We start from the raw sequence: 19707 nt of genomic DNA on the forward strand, positions 1-19707 counted from the left end.
TGAAGGATATTTCTATCTAATGCCATTTAAATTAAATCTTAAACAGATAATAGTTAGAAACTAGCTTCTTCATTCTTATTAACTGCCTAATGACTACAGCTTTTCAAATAAGATATTTACAGCTGCATAACACAATATTTAAAGAAGAAACAGAGCCAGTTCCATCAGTTGCTTGGGTGAACAATCTTTGCACTATTTAAATAGACTTTATAAAAACCATAAAATTTAAATGGCCATTTAGTGGAATCCACTTTTCACAAAAACAGTGCTGTAGTAGTAGTAGCATAAAACTAGCATATCAGAAAGTCTTAAAATGTTTTTATTTCTGGCCACCACCAGACAAGGACAATCTGAGAAAATATTATCTGCAAACAAGATACAGGGAGACACTGGGGCAGCAATCTACTTTTTCCCATCAGCTGTTTATGTGTCTCATTGCAAAGAATTTCAGGAAGAAACTAAGCAGACAGAGGCAATGACTCTAGAACTGATGCTCTCTAGTTTGACTGTTATTTCAAGAGATGATTAAGTAGTAACTTTTCATAGACCATCACATGCATCAAAAGTTTGGACAAGAAGAACTATATTTAATTTTTTTTTTTTTTTTTTTTTTTTTGTGAATGTTACACTGGTTCTGGAAATCCTGACAACTGGATACTAGTTCTAAAAAAGCTGTATTTTTTTTTCTTCATTTTTATCTTGCTTTTTCACTGTTTAAAAACTGTCAGTTATACAGTTCTCCCCAAAGTCAAATGATCAAAAAGCAAACAACAGATGAGTTCAATTACACACTACAAATAATCGATAAAATATAGTCTAAGGGGACAATTCATGCATACCCCCTAGACTACAAACTGCCATCTAAACTGTTCAGATTACATTCACACATAAAATTCACATTTAAGGAATGAAGCTTATTTAATAGATTACTGTCTAACAGAATAAAGAAGGTGTAATTGCTTAGATAACTTATTTTCATGGAAAAACAATTCAACCATTTCTAGAAACTATATCATCAACCTCCTAGAGCTTGACAGCCCACGAACTCCCTTGATAGCAATTCTGTAATCAAATGTCTTACCTACTCCTACAAGCATATCTGAATAAAAGCAGGATGTTTTATAAAATTAGCAAAAGTTTTCTATCTGCTTTATTTTGAAATAACAGACTTTCTTCCTGGTCTTGTTACAGAAAACAAAATCTGTCAACAATCAGCAAAGGCAATTAAAGAAAACGTTCCTGAACTTGTGCGATTATGTCAACAGTAGATAACACTTACGAATGAGTTTTTCAGGGGCCATTACACTCCTAAATCAGCAATATGCTTCCCTGAAGTAAACTCACTACTTTTGTCTCTATCACAGCATCTGCAGTGACAACATGTTCTAGACTCCCTACATGTATACAGCACAGTCCAGTGCTCAAGTAATTAATTGAATATAACCATATGTCCATTCAATGAATCCATGTTGCTATTACAGCCGCTGCAACAGTTGGACAATTTGTAGACCAATTATTATTATAAAGTGTTTAGTTGGCTTTTTCTATTTTAATGGGATAATAATTTGTTAACAGAAGCATACTGGGGAATCATAACGAGCCTTATAGATAGCAGTTCTGAAAATATATAAGGCTTGTGTGTATATACCTGCAGAAATGCTGGTGAATACAGCTGTGAATGCTTATCATGATCAGTTATTTTGACAATATCTTTTTTACATTTCTTTGGAAAAGATCCACAAAACACAAATATATGCTCTTTTGTAACAAGAAAAATAATACTAGTTTTTTAAACAGCCCATCTTACTTTTAGAAACACTTAAAAAGTTATAACTCAATGTTGAATACTAACTGTAAAAAACTACTGGCAGCAGAGGTGAAACGCAACACCAATTTTTGTTATATTACCTGAAATTTTTAGAATATTGTTGGAGTAAGCACCTTCTATCGAAGGTCTCTATTTGTGGCTTTTTTACATGCTTTCATAACTCTGCTGGTTTCAGCTAGGGTAGAGTTAATTTTCTTCACAGTGGCTGGTGTGAGGCTATGTTCTGGATTTGTGCTGAACAGAGGGTTGACATTAGAGAGATGTTTTTGCTATTGCTGGGCAGGGCTTTCTCATAGCCAAGGCCTTTTCTGATTTCTGTACTCCCACAATGGTGAGGAAGCTGGGAGTACTTAGGAGGTAGGAAGGAGACACAAGCCAGGACAGGTGACCCAAACTGACTAAAGGCATATTCCACACCATACAGCATCATGCTCAGTGTATAATATGGGGGGAATAAGGAGAAAAGGGAGGGACATTTGGAGTGATTGTCTTTCCAAGTCACTGTTATGTGGGATGGGGCCCTGCTCTCTTGGAGGTGCTGAACACCTGCCTGCCTATGGGAAGCAGTGAATTAATTCTGTGTTTTGCTTTGTCTCTGTGTGAAGCTTTTGCTTTTTCCCTAATCTAATTGTTTGGGGGGGGGTGAGGAAGCAGCTGTGTGGGCTTTGGTTTCTGGCTGGGGTTAAACCACAACAGTCCTTTCTTGGTGAGCCAGGCAGGCATCAAAACTGTTGAGATAAATTGATTGATAGGGATATACTCTACTGAATTTATATCTGTTAATGCTGTTTAATGGTAATAAGCAAGCTCCTGTGCTTGCCATGGGCCCACTTTTCTAACTCTATGTCAGAGTCTAGTGCTTGTTAGTGGCTGTTTTTATGCTTTTGCTTCTTGCTGGAGTGCTGCAGTGTTTATCACCTTACTGAATTGCATCTCCTTTGATAACAGCCATGGCAATGTGCCTGGGTTGGCAGGTGGCCAGGACATTGCTTCTGTTTTCTGATCTGCTGCTCTGGACAGACTGGAACTCTGCTGTGAACCCAAGCAGAAGGGACTGTGACGTGTGAGTTTGTCCAGGATGGAGCAGAATCCACCTTCAAACCATGGAGGACCCCGTGTCAGAGCAGGTGGATGCCTGAAGGAGAGTCCTGCATGTGATCCTATGATGAGCATGGTCTGGAGCAGGTTTGCTGGCAGGCATTGAGACCTCTCAGGGTCACAAGGTCCCATGCTGGAGCATTCTTGGATAACTGCAGTCTGTGGTAAGGACCTGCGTTGGAGAAGTTCAAAGAGGACAGTTTCCAGGGAATGGGACCCCAGGCCCGAGCAGGGGAAGGAAAGATTCCCTTGCATCCCATGGTGCAGCCCATGGTGAAGCAGGCTGTGCCCCTGTAGCCCATGCAGGACTATGACATGGATTACACTCATGGTGGACTCCAGCAGGAATCCCTTGTTGCAGCCAGGCTGGGAAAAAAAGGGGAGGAGCGCATTGAAATGCCCAGAAGGGAAAGGGGTGGAGATTGCAATGGATGTGCCTTTAAAGTTTTGTGAACCATGATTTAAGTGGTATGTTCCAAGAATTACTACAGCAGGACCCACCGGAGCTAATGGAAGAGAAGCCTTACAAGAAGCAGTAGAAGTGCAGCAGTGACCCGACCTGGGCTGGTTTGGTGCCCAGGAACCCCCCACAGCACACCAATTCTTCTGTCCTGAGTGACCTCCATCACTAATGGAACCCAAAGCCATGAATTAAATTAATTGTATAGACATTTTTTTGACTTTTTTTTTGACATTTTGTGGGGCAGGGGTGGTTCATAGACAAAGGGAACAATATCCGTGTTATACCAAAGAATGGGAAGAGGTGTGGTGGGTAATGAAGTTGGGTGAGGAAGCTGGGAGGGCTTAGGAGGTAGGAAGGAGACACAAGCCAGGACAGGTGACCCAAACTGACTAAAGGCATATTCCACACCGTACAGCATCATGCTCAGTCTAAAATGTGGGGGAAAGAAGGAGAAAAGGGAGGGACATTTGGAGTGATAGTGTTTGTCTTTCCAAGTCGCTGTTACATGGGATGGGGCCCTGCTCTCTTGGAGGTGCTGAACACCTGCCTGCCCATGGGAAGCAGTGAATTAATTCTGTGTTTTGCTTTTCTTCTGTGTGAAGCTTTTGCTTTCCCTCCTAAAATGTCTTTATGCCAACCCATGAGTTTCTTACCTTTTGCTCTTCCAGTTCTCCCCCTGATCTAATTGGTAGGGGTGTGAAGAAGTGGCTGTGTGGGCTTTGGTTTCTGGCTGGGGTTAAACCACAAGAACAGAAAAAAACCAAATCTCACTATCACTTGTTAAGTCCTAAACCTGCTTGATGAGTGTATAGGAAAGGTAGTTATATTAACTCTGGTGGTGCATGGACAAAAGAGCTACGTTCTCAGGAGGTTTAATAATTTCTTTCTTGCAAACATTAGAAAATAAAGGTAAAATAAGGTACTTGGCAAATTTTAAAGCAACATCCAGACATATTAAGGCACTTGACTGGAATTTTTTTAGACTTACAATATATTTCGAGAAGATGAGGTTAAGAGAAAAAGAGAGAGAAAGATATATATAGTCACCACCTTAGATCCAGTGTAGACTCAGCTACTTGTAAATCCAAGGCAGTGAGGTGTGTCTGCTGCACACCCTCGCCACAGCTTTTTATATTCTCTGGAATATAAAAAGAGCCAGAGCCCTCCCTCAGGTGTGTGCCTGTGCTTTCATGTTCCTCAGGGATACTGTGTGACTGGTCAACAGTATTTTGGGGTTTTCAGTGTTCCATATGGCTTGGCAGCCATTTCAGAACCACACCAGAGCGTCCAGGGGGCAGGTTGTGGAGCAGTGCACCACTCTCCCTGCCTTCCCCTTTCCATATACACACACACAACTGTTTTGAGCCAGTACCCATTCCTCTCTCCTTCTCCTGAAAGGGGGTAAAAGCAGGTCTTCCTCGGTCATGGAGTTAGGTTAGTTTAAAGGCTTTTACCAGTGCTCTGTGTAAACCTTTTTCTGTTTATAACAAAGCAGATTTATGACAAACATCACAAGTCCTTTCATCTTCTACAGAGTGGGTAGAGGAGGTCTAGTGCTCTATTTTTAAGCCATAGACATATATCTCTTCCATGCTGTTTTTCATCTTCTCAAAACAAAGCTATTAGTATTAAAAAATAGTCTAAATATAACAGAATTTTCTTACTTACAAAAAAAAAAATCAAACTCAAAATATAACTTGATTCTGAGAAGTTTTGGAAGAGTTTTACAACAAGGGAAAAGACTGTGCTACAGCAAAGGATCTGGACTACGACACCAGTTAAAGGTCCATTAGCGGGCCCAGCTTCAGCAGCTCTAGCAAGTTCAATTCTTCTGGGAGAAAAATCTCGGTAGGAAGTGTAGTCACTGTGCTGGGAGACAGGCCTTTCTTTCAAGTCACCCTTTGCATTGCTTGCCCCTTTCTTTCGCTGATTACTCCCTGGTTAATCAAGAGCAAGAGTCAGGTCTACACCCCAGCACTTAGCAGTGAATGTAGGCTGTGACAGCTGCTAGAAGCAATTCCCACATGGCAATATATTAACTGCACTGCTACTGCTGGCTGCAAAAGCAATCATTAGGTCAGGATTCTTTTTTTTTTTTTTACTCTCAGAAAGGAGATATGAGCTCATTAGGTTCTCCACACTCATGAAGTGCTAAGAAGGAGACTCACTGCACGCAGCTACAGCCTCCTTTGTATCATGCAAGCAGAAAATGCCTTTTTTCTACACCATTAGTCCATTTAATATTGGATTAGCAAGATAACTCACACATGATAAAAGAAAGAAGAGCAGAAGACAAGCTTTTATTAACTTTTAGATAAGCTGAGGGTCAAATCTTTCTCACATGTGAAAGGTCTTTATCCTAGTTGGAATTTCTTGGCTCAGGAGTTGTAAATATGGTAACAATCAAACACATATTATGCAACTTTAAACTTAAAGGATTATAGGATGTGTAATCTCATAAAAACATTAATTTGGGAGCATTTAATTCCTCCATCCCAATAGTTTCTAGATAAAACTGGTCTGACAAAAGGAATTTGTAGTAACAGGGAATATCTTCTGTCTGTTTTCTCTTTGCTTGCTAGCAAGCTATTATTAGCCACAAAGATCCTTTTAAACTGTGTTTAGAGAAACAAAAGTCTGCTCTTTCAAGAAAGTTATAAAAAATTTTAAGAGCTGTTTAGACACAAGGATCCACTTTGGCTTTATTTAACTGTTTCTTCTTTGGCTGAAAGACCTCTCCCTCAGTGGAAAACCTGATCAAATTCAAAGTAATTCTGAATTGTGATTTTAAAAGTACTGTCTGGTCAAATAATATGCTTTTTTTCATGGAGCAGTCATACATCTGAGCAGATAACCAACAGTAAAGCTCTGAATGCAGTTTCTTCATCCAAAAAGCACCTCTCTTTCTGGTTTTTTAATTCACATTGTCATACACCAATGTTTTTACTGAATTCTTAACATTTTTCCATGCATTCAGTTTTCTATTCACTTCTAAGAAGAATATGTATCGACAATATATGCAATAAATATTATATTATAAATATTACAAATATTATAAAAATATTATATAAATATTAAAAATATTACAGCCTTTAAAAACCCTTCCAAATTTTAACATTATAACTCTGTCTGATGCTTAGTAGAAAAACTTTTCTATGAGAAAGCTGTTGTATAATAATTTTATTTATTAGTATTTAAAAGATATATTTCCACTTTCTCCAAAGAAATTACAGGAAAGGAATAAGAAAAAAAAGAGAAAAAAAATCTAAATGTTCTGTAAAAGACACTACAGAGAAAACTATAAATATTATTTCAGGAAAGTAAGTTCCTGTAGCTGTAATGCCGCAGGCAGATATGTCTCAAAAATTATCTTTCCAAGTCATTATTCTTCCAATTTGTTTCTAGGGGTGATGTTAAAAGGTCACAGCAAAAAGTCAAAACTAAGACTGAGCAAAATTAGTTGGACAACCCAATATCAAATATAATTTTTTTATTTAATTCCATTTTCATTCATGAACAAAACAACAATAACAATATAAAGAAAAAAAAAACTCCTCAAAATTATTTTTGCTTTTAAATCTTCATTAAACTCAGTGTCAAAAGTGTCCTGGAAAATTTCTGGAGTAGTTCAAACCAAATTTTAAACATTTAAAAAAAAAAAAAATCATCTATTAATTCTTTCACTGAAGTCTATGACATGGTTGTAACAACTGAGGTGAGTAGGATTTACTATATTAGCCCATTCTTCTTCGTCTAACAGAAAAAAATGTTCCAGCAGAAGACCTATTCAATATGAATGCAAGAAGAAATACTGGAGGATTGGTCATGGTGATATGAGTGAAATAAATCTTAAATTCAAGGACGAAAAGTATTTTTCTTTGTATTTTCAAATTCTGTCATCATTTGTTACTTCCCCACAACCCTGAGCTTCCTGTTTCCAAATGAACTGAAACAAGATGGTTTGAAACAGCCAGAAGGGAGGCTGCTCACATGTTCTGTTTTGCTTAAGCAGATATAGAGGAGTCTATAGAGGAAAAAAAAGCAACAAACAAATCTTTATGTTATAGTCTATGTTCTAGAAAGTTTTGTCAAACTTTCTAGAGTGTTGTATAGTTTAGATGTATAGTTGTGTAGAATAATGTATAGTTTGCTATTGCAGATTTTGTCTGCTGTGACAGTTTTGCAAGCTAAATAATAGTATGCCCATGCAATCAGGAACATTCAGGATTTCAAGGCGAATAAAATTAGGTACAGTGGGAAGAAAGTTTCCAAAACTTAATGGAATTCTCAATATTAATATAATTTCCCTTTTCAGCTCAAATTATCAAAGAAAAGACCTAATGGCTCTGCAGTCCGTACTGATTCTGCCTAGCCTCCCTACATCCATCCTCATGGCCTTGCTTAGCCATTCCAGGGCTGTGTTTGACCCTGTTCCCTGTTTTCCCTCACCATCCTTATCCTGGTACCCACCAGCAAGACCACATCCCAGTTCAGCCTTGACCATTCCTTATAGTCAGGTGTTTTATGCTGTGCCCTGACACTGAGCAGCAAAATATCTTGCTGAAAGGCATCAAGTCCTGTCACAGCTTCTCTCTTGCTTTCTTCCATTTAAAATATTCTGGTTTGTTTTATGAAATTCTTCAGGATTGTCTTTGCTACAGGAAATTGCCACAACAAACAACAGCTGATTTAATTAAATGTGAACCTATGGACCAAAAAAGAAATTAAAAAAATAGGCTAGGCATAACTTCCAGTGAAATAATCATCTCAGGACACAAACCAGAAGTTAGTATTAAGAGTTTGGAAAAAAACTTTACAAATAGAATGAGGATAGTCATAAACATATTTATTTAAAACACCAAGCAAACCAAAAGCACACATTTTTTTTTTTTTTTTTCAAATTAAGAATAAAAATCCTTACATTTTGTCTAAAACTAATGCACGTTCTACTGAAAATATACATCATATTAACTAAAACTGATATTGCTTAATTTTGCTTTATTTATATAACGTATTACCTAATCGGATTGCTGATTTCTTGACAGGTATGAGAACTTGAGAACTTCACAAAAATACTGGATGGAATGTTTTGAAATGTGAAATATTTCATGGAAATATTTAATTTTTGAATAAATTTGAGAGTAAAAACAAATTTGTTTTGATGGTTTTGAAGTCAGACAGTTTATCTAGCAGTGTTCCATTTCCCTTAGTATTAATTCAAAAATAAAATAACTTCAGGGTTATAAGCATAGAAGTACATAAAAGTAGAAATATATAAACAAGACTAAAAACCTTACTGTTCTGATTACGAGAAATTTTCATTGCTTTTTGATGGTAACTTTGGCCTTCTACTCTATTTCATAAGGAAAAAATAGGCATTTTTGTTTTTCTTTTTTAGAAAGTAAATTCTCATTCCTTATGAATATTATCCTAAACATGTAAGATTTTCCAAACGCATTTTGATTAAAATTTAATTTTCTTTATCTGTGTATGTATATAGATATGCAAATACTTAATATCTCTACAAATATATTTATCTAAGAAATACTTGTTTATGCACACACGAGCATAAGTGGTTTATCAACTTGAGTACAGGTTTACAGAAACCTATATAGATTTATAGTTACTGAGAAGGTAGATATTCTGTGGTCCAAAGAGTCTGTCTAACAACAAATTTATCTTTGCTGGTTTTGAATATCAGAAAGAGCCTAAACACAGCAATCAAAAATAATGCGTAGATCAATTTACTATTTGGGTTTGGAGTGCAAAATAAACCACTTTCAGTGCTTGACGTAGCATTTTAAAGAACTGTAGACATAAAATAAGATGCAGTAGTAGTTTTGTCTTCTTTTCAAACCTACATTTTGTCTTTAGTGACTCAACTCATTTTTTACTGGTACCTTTACTGTAGCACATCAAAAGAACAGGCTCAAACTGCCTTAGCATAAAAAGTGCACAGTGTAGTCCAGTAGAAACCAAGGAGCACTGCAGAAATAAAGCCTTTTCCGGCTGGTGGTGCCTTATAAGTCAATATTCTCAAACTGAGGACAGCAATAAAAAAAAAAGCATGAATGCATTCTAATGAAGTTATTTTTCCCTAGAGAGAGGTGTAAATTTTGAAATAGGTTTTTTTTTTTCATGTGAGAGTGGGCCAAAAATGCATCTTTTTTTCCTTGAAGGGCAACTGTGTACTTTATTAAAATTTTATTTATTTTAAATTCTGAGCTGTATTTAAAACCAAAATTTAACCCGAAAGATGATGCTTGTCTCTAATGAAGCATTAAAATGAATTAATATCCTCCCTGAAGTTTCAACAATGCTTGTTTGGTAGAAGACTGAAAGACATGGGATTGATGATCATCTTCCATATAGTCACTGGTGGCATCCTCTTCACCCTGTAGGAGTAATATTACACATCCATCCAACCACCACACATGCACAAGAATTTAAAGAAAGCAAGAAAACACCTCTGATCAAAACACAGCACGCACTTTGTAGAGTGAGGACCCTGGAAAAAGTCTCTGCCACCTACAAAAGAATTGAAGGTTTCAGAGGGATTTAGCAGCTTATATGGTGATGACACTAGAGATGCAGTCTCAGTGGAATTAAATCTGACTTGATCCAATTAACAACATAGAATAGGAAATAGGGAAGGAGGAAGGAAGGAAGTGGCAGAAGGAAGTGGTGGAAGGAAGGAAGTGGCAGAAGGAAGGAAGTGGCGGAAGGAAGGAAGTGGCGGAAGGAAGGAAGTGGCGGAAGGAAGGAAGTGACAGAAAAAAGGAAGGAAGGAAGGAAGTGGCGGAAGGAAGTGGCGGAAGGAAGTGGCGGAAGTGGCGGAAGGAAGTGGCGGGAGGAAGTGGCGGAAGGAAGGAAGGAAGTGGCGGAAGTGGCGGAAGTGGCGGTAGGAAGGAAGGAAGGAAGGAAGGAAGGAAGGAAGGAAGGAAGGAAGGAAGGAAGGAAGGAAGGAAGGAAGGAAGGAAGGAAGGAAGGAAGGAAGGAAGGAAGGAAGGAAGGAAGGAAGGAAGGAAGGAAGGAAGGAAGGAAGTGGCGGAAGGAAGGAAGGAAGTGGCGGAAGGAAGGAAGTGGCGGGAGGAAGGAGGGAAGGAAGGAGGGAAGGAGGGAAGGAAGGAAGGAAGTGGCGGAAGGAAGGAAGTGGCGGAAGGAAGTGGCGGAAGGAAGGAAGGAAGGAATGGAGGAAGGAAGGAAGGAAGTGGCGGAAGGAAGTGGCGGAAGGAAGTGGCGGAAGGAAGTGGCGGAAGGAAGTGGCGGAAGGAAGTGGCGGAAGGAAGTGGCGGAAGGAAGGAAGGAAGGAAGGAAGGAAGGAAGGAAGGAAGGAAGGAAGGAAGGAAGGAAGGAAGGAAATCAAGAATGGAATTTTTCCATTATCTGGTATGATGTTATATCGATATGCTGCCATTGAGATTTAGACTTGCCATGGAATCAAGCTGATGGTACACTGCTGTAAATGCTTTCTTCCCCCTTTTAAGATCCAGAGTCTTTGTCTGCGATCACCAATACAATTTGGCTACATTTGTTACATGGAAAGGGTAGAAAATAACAAAATTAGAATTAAAGAAGAAAAGGAATTCTGTTTTCATGGTGTTAAAATTGTTATATATGTAAACAGTTGGAGTTTCTTCCAGTGTTTCACCCTTGTTCATTTTTAAACACATTTAAGTTGTTTTAATCAACACATTGTAATTGATCTTGTAATGTAATTTTTTTTTTATATTTATTGATATCTATTATCAGGTATTTCAATCCCTCCTAGTCTTGTGTAAGGCAGTTTACACATAAAGAGCCAAAATACAATTTCTGTGTATAATTTTGGACATCCTATCTTACCTTAAAATTTGTATTTGTTCAATGCTTGACACATACTGAATTTAAGTTCTGAAAACCACTGTGGGTTTTTTGTTTTTATGTAGCAGAAATGCAGACCTTTTAGAGGAGTGGAAGCAAATAACCATTTCACACGTGTCCTTACCTTGGCATCCTTTCCCATCATTGCACATAAGTGGTAATCCCTCTCATCCCCTAAACAGGTAACTTATTATTCTGTCTTTTATCTCCCACATTCAGGCTGTTACTAAATCCTGTCATTTTCCCTTTAGAACATCTACAAAATCTAGTCTTTTCATTTAATTTCTGTCTTCAGGAAGGAGTAGTCATTCAGGAAATAATTGAGGCATAACAAGGGCACTGACATGTCTATCATGTACTTCACTCCTTTCTTCTTAATTCTTCAACTACTCCTTCCTTTGGATCTAGTTTACTTTCTTTCCCTCTTTGTAATTCCTTATCCCCTGCCCTGAAGGCTTTCTCATTCTGTGTCCAATATAAGTCAGTTATGACTTAAATATTCAAATCCTTTTAAAAGCACTTTGGTGTCATGTTCAAGACTGCTCCCTATACACAAGAGTTCAATCCTGATCCTTTACATAACAAGATATTCTGCTCTTTCAGACAGGACTCCTTATTTTCACAGTTCTGTGAACAGTGAAAACAAAGTACAATTTTTAAAGCATTCATGACATTCTTTTTTTTATTATTTCTTCATATTTTACCCGTGATTTTTCCATTACTCTTTATTTTTTGTTGGTGTTGTTTTTGAGTTTGATTGTTATCAGACATGGAAGCATTAACTTTTAGCTCTGAAACCAGAAGTAAATAATGCAATAGACAAGCCTAACAGTTATGATGTGTTCGACAGTTTCTAATCATCCATCTGGTATCATATATTCAGTTGAATCCTCGTTTGTCAGCCTATTTAGGATGTCCTTGGGGTTCTAAGATCCTGTTACTAAGAATTATGAAAAAAAAGCATAAAATTAGTCTAGATAATGAAACAAATTGTATTCTTTATAATGTGCACATCAATTTAGGGTTGCTAAAATTTTGCATTGATCAAAAGAGGAAAATATTTTCATGGTTTGAATGAAAATAATTCTAGAATGAAAATAATTCTGTATCATATTTTACAGAACTGCAGGAGACTGTAGACAGCAAAGGTGTAGGTGATGTCCTCCTGCTTTATCAATATCCTTACTCTTAAGATGAACTGCATTAAAGAAATAAAGAAAGAACATAAAATGAGGAAGGCTTTTTGTGTTTGGAATCCATGAAAAACCTTATGAATGAGAAGTTAGTAGGTATTTTCTTGTTTAAAAAACTTTATTGTATGCAGGTCCCTTTTTAATGTTCAAAAAGTAATTTAGTTACCTTTGGTGCAGTATTGCCTGTGAGGAACTGATGAAGCTGGGATAGAACTAATTAAACAAAATTAGATTGCAGTCTTCCCATCAAGGGGAGAGAAGTTAACTCCTGTTATGCATTTAGAGGCATGTGAGTATGACGACTACAGTTTGCTCTTTTCCCTTCCCTTATACACCACTGCACATTCAGGAGTAAGGCTAGAATACTTAAATAACTGCTTCTACATTGCTTAGACCTTTGTTTGTATTCATTTCCCTTTAAGGAAAAAAAAAAAACCCCACAAACCAACAAAAACAAAAACAAACAAACAAAAAAAGAAATACCACTGAAAAAAAGTTACCACTAAATTTTGTTAGAGAATAAATAGCAGCCCTGAGTTTGGTTTTGGATGTTTGTGTTGCTCTCATGAGGTAGAAAATTCACAGTGCCATAATCTGAAGTTGTTATCCTTGTAGTACAAGCTTTTTTCTCTCTTTAGGCAAATGTTTCAGCAATAATCAGTAGGGGTTACTTTCAAGATCTGAAGGATTTAGGTTCAGTAATATTTGGATTTTAATCTCTTGACAGGGTATGCCAAAATGAACTTTCTGTTACTTTTACTGAGCTTTTAGAATTTCCTATGATCTTTTGGGGGAACTTTTAGAGTAAGAACCCATTTTAATGTAGGAACATTTTGATTGCTTTTTCAGACCAGGTTTGAAAGGTAATCCAGTTTTAGACTGTTACAAATGTGGAGTTTCAAATGTATTTCTAAACTTATTTCAATTGTTTTAGATTTAAATTTCATCACTGGGATTTTCAAACTTCTCAAAGGTTAGATTTTTTTACATAAGTTCAGTAGTGATCTGGTACTTTAAAGCAAATTCTAGCTTTGATTGGTGTGGTATCCATGAAAGGCAAACAAAAATGAAAAAATATAATCAGCATCCTTGTGCAGCACAACATTTTCATGTGAAATGACCTAAACAGTAAATTTTATTGCTTACTTCACTTGATAATATAGCTAACACTAATGCCAGGAGGATAAATAAGTGCTTAGCGTGCTCTGCAGAGGATAGAGGGTAGATTTTTTTGTATGAAGAAAATTGAATCACACCAAAATTTCCTTACCCTGACAAATTACCTCTGCTACATTCTATGTCTCTATTCAATTAAACAAATATTCTGTCAGTCCAGCATTATTTAACCATGATTAAAATCACCTAAAATAAAATTATGATTTCTTCCTTGTCAAAGATTCTTTTGTAAAGAGCAGCACTTTGCAGCTTTTTGCCCTAATTTATTCTTCATTTGTTCCAAAGGAGCCAAGTTGGATTCTAACCTTGAACAAATTAGTAACTGAGACTCATTCAGAAGAAAAAGTTTAATCTCAGGGGTAAGAGGTTGACATTAAGATGCTGTTAGAATGTAATGTGGTAAAAAAGAAAATAAATTCCATACTGCTTGAAATGAACAACATACTTGAAGCTCTTTGAAAAATGTTCTTTGTATTTTTGAAACTATATAATCACATCATAATGGACTTGAACCAGAGCTTTTGCCAGCAATAAAATTTTCAGTTGCATTTTTATGTGCTAATTAAATGCATTGGTGCAGTAAGATAAGGGCACTTATGACTAGCCCTTCTGGTTGCATTCAAGGACTTCCACATCTTTCTTAAATGGTGGAGCACAGAGCTGCACACTGTGGTGAAGAGGAGACTGCACCAACACTGAATACAGTGGGATAATCACCTCTTTGACTGGCTGGTGTTGCTGTGTTTGACGCACCAGAATGCAGTTCTTCCTCTGGACTGCCAGGACACACTCCTGGTTAGCACTGCGCTGCTGCAGACCAGCACCCCCAAACCCCTTCCTGCAAGGCTGCTTTCCAGACACTTCTCCTCAGATTTATACGTGCGTCCAGCATAAATCTGTCCCAGGTGCAGAATCTGGCATTTCTTGTTAAATTTCATGCCACACCAGCAGTAACTGCTGCTGCTCCTTTGTGTATTGCATTGATTAATATAATTTATGTATTTAGACCAAAAGATGTATTCGTAGAAGTACATGCTTAGAGATATTATCTTTCTGTTTCCAATTAATTAGTAAAGGAAGCCTATAGAATACTCTTCATTTATTTGCAAATAAACCGGTTGCTATATGGATTGTTCAGTCTTTCAAAAGTAATGCTGTCTGTACTCATAACTTGTTGGCCAGTGTCTACAGAACAGCTAGAAATTCTACTTTACAAATAATCTCAGACAGTTACTCGCACACACACATCACACACTTGGTTGTAAAAATTCTCTTCTACACCTGCTTTCAAATCTCCTGTAATGGTATATGAATAAAGAACGAGACACTTCCACAGCTCAGGTTGACATTTACAAAGCTGTTCACAATTTCTGCTGCTTTGCCAAGGGGCAGTGAGGGTTGAACAGCTTTCTGTGTTGTTTTCTTTTTTATTTCCTTTTAGCTTTCTTTCCAGGCAGCAGATGCTTCATGCACTTGAACATTCTAGCAGACCTAGCTAATCATAGCAATCATGCCCCAGGGAGGAGTAAAACACTGCTCCTCCACTTAAAATCATTTCTTCATCTGATGCTTGAGAAGGTACTAGTTGCCATTAGAGACTGGAGATTATGGGAAAAGGCTCATAGATGGAAACTACTGCCTGAGCATGCTCTGCAATGGCTCTGGGAGGAAAGGCAGCAATCCCAGATGTGTAAAGATCAGAGCAATCAAACCAAGAAAGCCTGCACAGTATTCTACCTCTGTGAGGGGGTGAGGGAAGGAGAGCATCTTGGAAGAAAGAAGATCTAATAAAAAGAAAAAGAAGGCAAGACACAGAAAACATACTGAGCAACAAAACTATTCATCTGTTTGTATTTATAGCTGTGTCTGTATTCAGTAGTTCCTACAGGGAGAGAAGAATGATATTTGTGGGAAAAGTTTTTTGGGTTTTTTTTTGTGGGGTCATTTTTTGTTATTGTTGGTTTTTTGGGTTTTGGTTTGTTTTTTTTTTTGTGTGTGTGTGGCACATTATTCTTTTTTTGTTCCATAGTAACTTTATACCTAGAACAATGACTAATCTTATTTTGCTGCTGACCTTTGGGTTTTATTCAGAATTCCTAAAGCTGAATAACACAGACATGGGAATATATCTTTCTTTGAGCATGTCTTTGTTTATGCAATATGAAATTAAAGATGGGATGACTCTGCGTCTCCAGCATACAAAGGGCAAGGAACTGTTGAAACAAGTCCAAAGAAGGGCCACAAATTTGTTAAGAAGACTGGTGCACATTCCCTGTGAAGAAGAGTGAAATCTGGGGATGTTTAGCCTGGGGAACAGATTGTATGACGATATCACAGCAACCATGCAAAATCTGAGTGGGGCTTACCAGGAAGCCGGAGAGGGACCCTTCATCAGGAAATGGAGGGATAGGACAGGGGGGAATGGCTAACAATTGAGAGTAGGTTAGGTTATATAGTAGGAACAATTTTTTATTCCAAAGGTAATGAGGGACTAGAACAGGTTACCCTGAAAAGTTGTGGATGCCCCAACTGTGCCAGTGTCCAAAGCCAGGTTGGATAAGGTTTTGAGAACCCGGTGTACTGGGAGGTGTCCCTGCCCACAGCAGGGGGACTTGGGGCAAGATGATTTTAAAGGGGTCCATTTTAACCCCTTAACATTCTATGATTCAATGGAAAATCACTTTGCCTACAGTTCCTAACCAATGAGGCCCAGCAATAATAATAACTCGAAACTAAATAAAATGTATGGGAGAAGGTATGAAGAAAATTAACTAATAAAATATGAGTCTTGGTTTTGAACACGGCTGGTTCAGAGAGATTTGTAGTGACACAAGATGAACATGATGAAGAAGTAGATGAGATGAGAGGTATTCATTTATTTTCCCACTGAGAAGAGAGTGTCTATGCTACTAGTGCTGCCAATCTGCAGCTTCTGGATGCCCAGTTAAGGAGTGATCAATCCTCACATGGATAGTAACAAAGATAATGGCTTTTAAAGGACAATGGACAGATGTCCATTATCAATTATTTTCTTTATTCCTTACACTCTTTCCTTCATCTTCCCAAATGCTGTTATTTAAAATTCACTTTCAGCAACTTGAATAACAGTCGTTGCTTTAATGGCAAAAAAGTTGCACAACAGCAATTTTCTTTCTAACATATGTGGAGTTTAAAATGCAAAAAAAGATTGTGAGAGAACCTTATTTTTCTGAAATATTTCTCATTTTTTACTCCCAGTGTTAAAATGTGAATTACTAGGTATACCCAAAGCTATTTGCCATTCAAAATGGTTCCTGAAAAGAAAACCAAAAAATGCTTAAGTTTTTGGCTGAGAGTTGATGATATAATATTGTGCTTTTTTTTCTAGAAATAGTTTTTAATCATTCAATGGCTATACTACTAATTTGCAAAGTTATCTGGAGACCAACACCAATGATGCAAGCCAGTCCAAAATCTGACCATTTTGCTGTATTGTCTTGCTGTACTGGTGTGGAACTGATTGACTTAGGGTATAGAGAGATAGAGAAAAAGAACTGAAGGCAAATCATGGCCTGAAATCTATACTAGGCATGTATACTGATAAGGTAATGGGTATATAGACTCTTGCTGAGGAAGCTTTTCTGCCTTTCAGACTCCAAAATATTGTATTTTTTTATGCTTCAAAGACAGGAGGACAGAATGCCTTTGATTCTGTGTCTGTTAAATCTGAATGAGAACAGGATAGTCACTAAGCACTTGCAAGTATATTTGATTTTTGTAAGAGCTTTGGGTGAGGCCAATTATGATGGAACTAATAGGGGATGATTTTGAATTTAATTGCTACTACTAATGCAGTTTATGTAAACTTCCTGGAATCCTGGAAAGTATTTTGCTCTGAATTACTGTAATTGTTCTGATTCTTTATCTCATTATAAAGAAGCCCTTAGAGAAATATTTGGCCCTATGCCTTTCGATTCTAGTTCTTTAAAACACATCAACAAATACATCTTTCTTGCTCATTCGTTATTCTTCAATATTTTGTTTCAGTTTTTTGAGATGGTATTTTACCATTTTAACTTAAGTAATGGGCATTGTATTTTTTTATTTGAAGCAAAAGAAGATTTAATATTAAGAAAGATTCTTGTTAAAAGGAAAAATTATATCTTATAATGGTAAATAAGAATAAAATTAAATTTTTAAAGTGATTTTACTGGCAATAGAGCAGAGGAAACAAAAGCAGATGAATGCAAGCAGGGGAGCCAAAGGTAAATGCATGTAAGCATCAGGTTAGCAATGATTTATTGGAAGAAATTATTAAAGACATCTCCAGAGAGAAATAGCTTACATATATGATTTTATAACCGTAACGACAAAAAAAGAATAATACTGGGTGGTCTTCATTCTTTTGTTTTCTATATATTTCATGGTTGCATGGATTATGCTGAAGCTGAAGCATCACATACTATCTAAGCACATGATTTTACATTTTACATGTTTTTGTCCCTTATAATATGGCTTAAATTCCTTGGCTAATTATTTTGTTATGTTTCTGGATGTCCTTTTATATTTATGCATTGGCGCAAAAATATTCATCAATATCAGGATAGCAGCTATCCTTGAACAAAACTAAATTACATTTTCTCTATATAGTCACCCCTTTTTCTTCCCAGACTTAGCCTCACTCTTTCATTCTCAACTATTTCACCTCCCACCTCACCCCCTCCACCCTCTGTAGCTCATGTGGATGGGAAATGAAAATTGTGATCACTCTCTACTTGTTCATCTCTGCTGGTCCTTCCTCCTTCCTCCCACTTTTTCCCCACTCCAGTGTGGCTTCTTTCCACAGGGAGCAGCTTCCTTTAAAGCAAATCTATCTTTTAATGTGTGGGGTCCTCCACAGGTTGCACTGTAGATATCTGCTCCAGCATGGTCCTCTCCATGACCTGTAGGGAAATACCTACTTCACAGGTAAAAAGGCTGAAAACTATAAGACAGGCAAAAAGATTCTCAGATGTTATGGAACAGTATATCTTCATCATCCTAATCAAATCTATAACTTAGGCTGACTTATGTTCTGGCTTGGGCTGGTATCAGTTTTGTATTGTCAGAATTGGTTCTGCCCTGTTGAAGCTATTTAGTTAGTTTAAACTTTCTGCAGTGAAGTCTTAGCACAGAAGCAAGGAGGATGCTTCAGGGAATAACAGAATACTTGCTATTTTTACTGTGAGACTACACCTGTTCATTTCATGTTAAAATGGGTAGGCATCATATGATTTACAATGATTTAGGAGTTTGACACGTAAATTCTTACTAAACTGCATGAGTATGATGAAAATATGGAACTTCAAATTCTGTCATGCACTGTGGCCTAACCACTCCCAGAGTAACACAAGAATGTACTTGCTGCTCTCAAAAGGTGAGGAAGCCACTAATGATAAATTTATATACTCCCTTTGCCTTTGTGTCAGGGGAAGGAAACAAAAGAAACACACAAGCACAAGGACTCAGTTTGGCATTACACATCCATAGCCCCCAAAGTATTCCACTGCATCATTTTGCTAAGAAGCAGGGGCCATAAACAACCATAAGTTTTGCAAGACATCAGATGACATGGAGCAATGGGAAATTATGGAGTGGTGATACAGTCATTTTTACACTTGGCTTCACAATATATGTTGGAAACTCAGTTTGGTTACTAAGTCAAAAACCCATAAAGAGGAGGCACACCAGCATAGCATTTCACATTATGTAAAGGTAACCATTACATAGCAACAAAAACTACTTTAATATTACAAAAAAATTGTGGTTGATCATTTTCTAGGTTGTAGATGTATAAAGTATTTGTCATTATTTTAGTGAATCCAGGACCAAAACAGCATTTTACATTTTGTTTCTGTGTTAAATTGTTGTTTTCCATAATCAATTAAAAAAAAAAAGTTGCTATTTTCTTCCAGAGTAAAGATATGAGAAAGGCACATTAACCTACCAAATGTTACTACAGTTCCATATTGAGCTACTTGTGGGAGATATTATCAGCTGTACCTGGGGTATTATTGAGCAAACAAAACCTCTTTTGCATGCACATTTCCACTTGGTGTTTCCTCACT

This window comes from Haemorhous mexicanus, chromosome 1 (assembly GCF_027477595.1).
Source record: "Haemorhous mexicanus isolate bHaeMex1 chromosome 1, bHaeMex1.pri, whole genome shotgun sequence".
Classification (NCBI taxonomy): domain Eukaryota; kingdom Metazoa; phylum Chordata; class Aves; order Passeriformes; family Fringillidae; genus Haemorhous; species Haemorhous mexicanus.